Source organism: Phyllostomus hastatus, unplaced genomic scaffold (genome assembly GCF_019186645.2).
Source record: "Phyllostomus hastatus isolate PE091 unplaced genomic scaffold, TTU_PhHast_1.1 phas_scaffold_1674, whole genome shotgun sequence".
Classification (NCBI taxonomy): domain Eukaryota; kingdom Metazoa; phylum Chordata; class Mammalia; order Chiroptera; family Phyllostomidae; genus Phyllostomus; species Phyllostomus hastatus.
In genome coordinates, this window is record NW_025334011.1 from 12887057 (window position 1) to 12893157 (window position 6101).

The following is a 6101-nucleotide window of genomic DNA, read 5'->3' on the forward strand; positions in this document are numbered from 1 at the left end:
ACAAAGACTATTTTATAATGAAGTGTTGAATACTCATGTACTCTATAATGCATATTGCTTTCTCACCATTATAAACTCCAAAAATTGTAGGTTGAACCATCGTAAGTCAGAGACCGTCTGCACAAAGAACAGCTCTCTTATAAATGGCCAACAGACTGCACCAGTGAAGATTTACCAAGAACAACTTACAAGAAATTGAGACTTTATTCACTATGTTCTGAATAGCTCCAGGATGCAGGGTGAGCAGGTAAAAATGTGTCATTGGATGATACCACCAGTTCTTATATGCAAACGCTAATCCCACTCAAGCCAGTTCCAGAACTGCCTTGACAGCCATTGAAATTTAGGTTCCCATTTCCACAGCGCTTCCCTTCTGGGCTCCGTTTTCTCCTTAGCAGGACTGATGCTTGAGCCTGGATCAGTCCAGTGTCACGGACCCAGACATTTTTTCCCATAAACTACACGCATCAGGAAGGCAATGAACACAGAAGTCTAAATTTTAACCATGGCTATATTAACTGGAGATTAAAATATTCAATTTGCTCTACCAACTCTCTTTCCACACTGAGATGATCTGTGTCCTTTTCCTACAGGAATGTTATCATCCTTTCGTGCCACAGCCCAAATCTGGAAAGAACAGAAGCTCAGCAATTAAATTTTCACTTTAACTATCTACCATTTGCTTAGTTTTGCCATGTGGGATACAGATGGCATCACATGGCCATGAAGGATTATTCACTAGATTAAATATAACATATAGTAAATAAACACTCAATGCCTTTAATAATAGGAACGAGAAATTCATTTTAATCCCATTGTGACCAGTAGCTTCCTAATTGTCTTCTATATTTATTCAAGTGGTCAACAAGGCTCAGCTTTGAATAACCCACAGCAAGTCAGCAGCAGGGTCTGGAACCTGAACTTGGGATTCTTCCAAGTATCCCCGCCTTTACTCTGTGGGAGGACAAAGGTTCAGGAAACAGCAGACATCTTGATGCTCGCTTAGTCTTGTGCCATGAAGACAGCGAAAGTCCACTTCTTCCTCTTATTCCTTAGCCATTTTTTCTTAATTTTATTCCAGCCTATCTGCTAACCAACAATTGATTTTAGAACATTTCATGATCTTGGCTGTGAACACTCTGGAGTGTTAAAGGATTGCTTATGGTTTGATAATTGTTTTTATGGCATGTTTAGGCATACCACATAATTTACTTCATAAACATCCCAATGTAAACTTAATTAAGTTCTGGTGAGAACTAACAACACTCAAGAAATAGATTCTGAAGGCAACTGCAACCAACTTAGTTCTTGGCACTTGCAATTTAGATTTAGATTGCTACAAATGCACTCAATTGTGCATACTGCCAAATACTGTATTTCAGTGTTTGTTCATAAAATATAATTTGAAATGCATGTAGGATGATACAGCCTTTTTGTAAAAGGAAGTTATTATCTGTCATAAAAGCAGTTGTTGACATTAGAAATGCAGATGCAAGAATCCAGACGGGAAATTTAATAAAAAGAAAACAAATGTAGCAGGGAAAAGGGGGGTTAACAATATGGGAAAGCGAAGCCAGATGTGGCTACAAATTTCTGCCTACAGGCAAAACCTGGACTCCCAGCTTTCAGATGGGCCATCCATGGCCACTAGTGCGAAACATGGCTCTCAGTCTAGAAAACTAAAGTGCACTGCTCCATTCATGGTGGCCTGCTGTGCAGGCCCCCTGTGAGTATGGCTGTGCCCTCATTCATTCCTGAGCACTGCTTCTTTCCGTGCCTAAGGTGCATTGCCTGTGGATTTGCACAGTGCCAGCCTTCTCATACCCATCCCTTCCTCATCAGATGTCCCCCAGCAAGCCCCACACAGTAGTCTAATGAACTGGCTTTAATTATATTCCCCACAGAGCTGCAAAGATAAGAGACAACACTGCAGGAAATACACTTCAATGTGTTTTACTAGGCTCAGAGAATTTGTTAAGTCCTCGATTCTTTAAACAAAATCCACTGGAAAGTTCACCCCTCTCCACGTCTGTACAGTTTTCCTCCTGGAAATTAGTATCATGGATCACCACCAGGATCCTGTGAGACTCATGGTGTACCTTCCTGGTGCTCACCAGAGCAAGTTATTATGGGGTACTCAGCCGCTGGTCTTGGTGCCATTTGGGGCTAATGCTCTTAATATTTCCGGTATGGTAAATGTGTTTTTCAGCTTGTGTTTTAACCCCAGGCTGCCTATGGCAGTTCTTTGTTCTTAATGTCCAGAATAATGTCCATGCCTATATGCAAATCACAGAAAGTTCATAAATCTTCCCAAGGGGGGTTGTTAGGTACCAATTTAAATGTATCACTGAACTCCAAGAATTTACTTGAGTTCAGCTTTTGAGTTGTGGATTCATTCTAAGACCCAGGGAGGATATATTAAAAGCATCAAAGGAAGTCAAGTTTTCTGAGGTATTTTTAGTACAAGTGCAACCCTTTCAAGACGGAAGCTTTTGATAGTTCTCCAACCTTTAGCATAATTTAGCAAACCATGCAACAATAACGCCCATTCAGGATCGTAAATTCCTATCACTCAAGACAACCTATAATCTTGAGTATCACAGAGTCCTGTCTTTTCCTTCTTCTCTTCCTAAGTAAGCTGATGGGAGATTCAAATTATGGTGGAACTAATGAGCATGAAACCCGTGGGTGGTGTGGAAATATTTGGTCCAGCCTCAAACCCACAAAAAATTTCAGAAGGAAAGCGGCACCCAAGGGTGTGCACAGGACTGAACTTGAGATTCAGAGTGACTTGCTAAATTTCCTAGATCTGTGTGCCCAATAGCACAGAAATATTTCTAATAACATGATTCTCAACAAGAGTCAAACATTTCTTCAAGTTTTGCCATGAACATATTTGAAAACAACAATAGCCACAATAATAGAAATCACACCTGGAAAGATCTGCTCAAATTGTTTTAAGGATATCCGGGCTGGGGAGTTTAAGGAAGTTTAGACCCTTAAACAAAGTTTTCTAATCAATATTAGGTAGTACCCAATTATTAATTGAGACCCAGGCCCTGCAGGGGTCCTAGGGAAAGCCAGCTCTAGCTTGGGGGCTGTGATCACCTCCCAACCCGCCTGTGCTCGGGAGGCTGGCAGCCCACAGCAGCAGGCACACAGGGGCCAGCGAGTGCCACTGTGGCCAGATGGTAACCTTAAAGTGGGTTCTTTCAGGGCCTGAGTGTGAACACATAATCATTTCTTTCAAAGGGTTTCAAACCTGCAGGATATTAACTAAACAAGTATTTAAGAAGATTGGGAAGAAGCAGATCTTAATGTCAACATCAACTTCAAAGACATTCGATAAATTTATATGTGATGATGTACTAGCTGTGATGGTTATATATAGATACTAATTTTTAGTTAGTTGGATCTTCTCTTATAACAACAGGAATACAGGAACATAATATAAAATCTTAGGAAAAATATATATGCAAAAGGGAGAAAATTGTCATCCCTAATCTAGCACACGAAGGAGGTAACCAATCGTAGAGTTCTGGTGTATGTCACTTATTCCTTTATTCTTGTATTATTTGTTTATTTATTTAGCACCTGTTGTGGGCCAGGGACTGTGTATGTCCTTTCTGTCCTCACTTTGTACATAAATACACATATTTTTAAAGCATAGAATCATTTTACATATAGGACTTGAGTCTGAAATTTTTTTTCAGTGAATCTGAGTTTTACTAATAAGAATGTTTTCATTATCTAATTTTAACATTAATGAATGTTTTCATTATGTTTTGTTATTTTATAACATTTGAATAGTTATATATGATTTCATTGTATGTATGGATGTAACAGATTATTTTTTAAAAAATCATTGTCAAGCATATGTTTTCATGTGATTATATAAAGTACTGTGCTACATGGAAATTTCCACACACACGTATGACAGTTTTATAGGTTCTTATATGTAGACCTCCTACATCAACAAATTTAGAACTTTTCAAGCATTGCCAAATCAGCCACCACTTACATTTTACGTTCCCACCAACAATATGTGATTTCTCATACTCTTCCAAGATCGATACTTTTTTAAATGTTGTCAATTTCTAGGTACCTGTGACAGATTGTTTTGACTCATAGTGTTTTAACTACTAGGGAAATGGAAATTTTTCTCATTTGGCCAGCTTGCTGCTTCAATCAACAATAAAAAGATATTTATTGAGTGCCTACTGTGTTACAGACCAGTGCTAGACACTGTGAGAGACGAGTGGCTTGCCAATCGCATGCAGAAGAATGAAATACCTGGAGACGTCAGGTGAAGGAAACAAGGCTCACAGGGGCAGACGGGCATTTCAGGAGCTTTAATGCGAAAAAGAAGTTAGACTGGATGCATTTTTTTTCTTTCTTGTAATCTTCTTTTTAACTTTTTGTTTTGTGTATATACTATATATCAAAAATACATATAACATATATGTATTTTTAACATCTTAAAGAATTATAATTTTGAAATAAATGAAACAAATGTCCATGTATTCATCAACCGGCTTAAGAAACAAATATGACTGATTATTCCCCTGAATCCCCATGATTGCCCCCACCACACACATTCTGTTTCTTCCTTCTAGAAGGTAACTGCTGGGTTTTGGTCTCTGAGAATGTGAGTCAGCTGGTCTGCTGCTCTGTGCGTCTCACCCTTCCCCACGCAGGGGAGATCTCAGCTTTCAGTCATGGTCTCCAGAAACGTTCACACCGGAAAGCCAGCCCCGGACTTCCAGGCCACCGCCATGGTGGATAGTGCCTTCAAGGAGGTGAAGCTTTCAGACTACAGAGGGAAATACACGGTCCTCTTTTCCTACCCTTTGCACTTCACTTTCATGTGCCCACAGAGATCATCGCTTTCAGCGAGCATGCCAAGGACTTCTGCAAGCTGGGCTGTGAGGTGCTGGGGGTCTCCGTAGACCTGCAGTTCACCCACCTGGCCTGGATTAACACCCCCCAGAAGGAGGGAAGCTGGAGCCCTCTGAACATCCCCCTGCTGGCTGATGTAACCAGAAACTTGTCCCATGATTATGGCGTGCTGAAGAAAGATGAGGGGATTGCCTACAGGGGCCTCTTTATCATCCATGGCAAGGGTGTCCTTCACCCGCTCACCGTCAATGATTTGCCTCTGGGGCTCTCCGTGGATGAGGCTCCAGCTGGTCCAGGCCTTTCAGTACACAGATGAGCAGGGAGCAGTGTGTCCGACTGGCTGGAAGCCAGGCAGTAACACGATCAAGCCCAACATGAATGACAGCAAGGAATACTTCTCCAAACACAACTATGCTGACAAACAGGTGCCAAGCCTGGGCTCTTGGCCCCTACCTGGATGCCCCGGGCTGGCCCAGGAAAGGCCAGATCTGCCCCTTCATATTCCACAGTCTGTGGCCCTAAAGAACTAGTCTCAGGCCTTTTCATAACCCTAGCTGAGTGGTGAATGGTGACCCATCCCTGGAGCCACCCAACCAGGCACAGGCCTAGAGGTGACCAATGAAGTATTAGGGACAAGAAAAAAAATAAAGTAAAATAAAAAGTAACTGCTGAATTTTACATAAATCGCTCAATTTTCTTTATAAATTTTACCAGATGTGAAGGTATCCCTGAGTAACATACTGTTGAGTTTGCCTGTCTGGAGTCACATATATTCCACAATTTAGATTTGTTTGTTTTGTTCTATTTCAGTTTTGCAAACACTACGTTTTTTACCTGACCTGTGTCGAGTACAGGTTCTTTATTTCCACTGATACAGTCTTCCATTGCTTAATATTCCCCAATATACTTACCCGTCATGCTGTCAGTGGATGTTTATTTTTAGGTTTAAGTTGTTTTCTTTTTAGAGTTATCATAATGTTGCTATGAATAATGTTATACTTGTCTCCCAATCAAAAAGTGCAAAAGTTTCTTTAAGATATATATTAGGTTGAACCGCATGAAACTGTCAGTTTCCTAAGTCAAAAAGTAGTCAGATCACTGGCCTGTAGGATGTGTGTGTGTGCAGTCTAATTCCTAATAAGCAGTTTTCCAAAACAGCTATTTTCACCAACTTGCACAGATGCAGCACTATTTGGAGCTTC

The 6101-nt window shown here is 40.6% G+C and overlaps 1 pseudogene; it reads left to right on the forward strand.

Annotated features, from left to right (window-relative positions):
- Nucleotides 1-4718: 4718 nt before the first annotated feature.
- On the forward strand, nt 4719-5429 carry LOC123831072 (annotated as a pseudogene).
- Nucleotides 5430-6101: the final 672 nt, after the last annotated feature.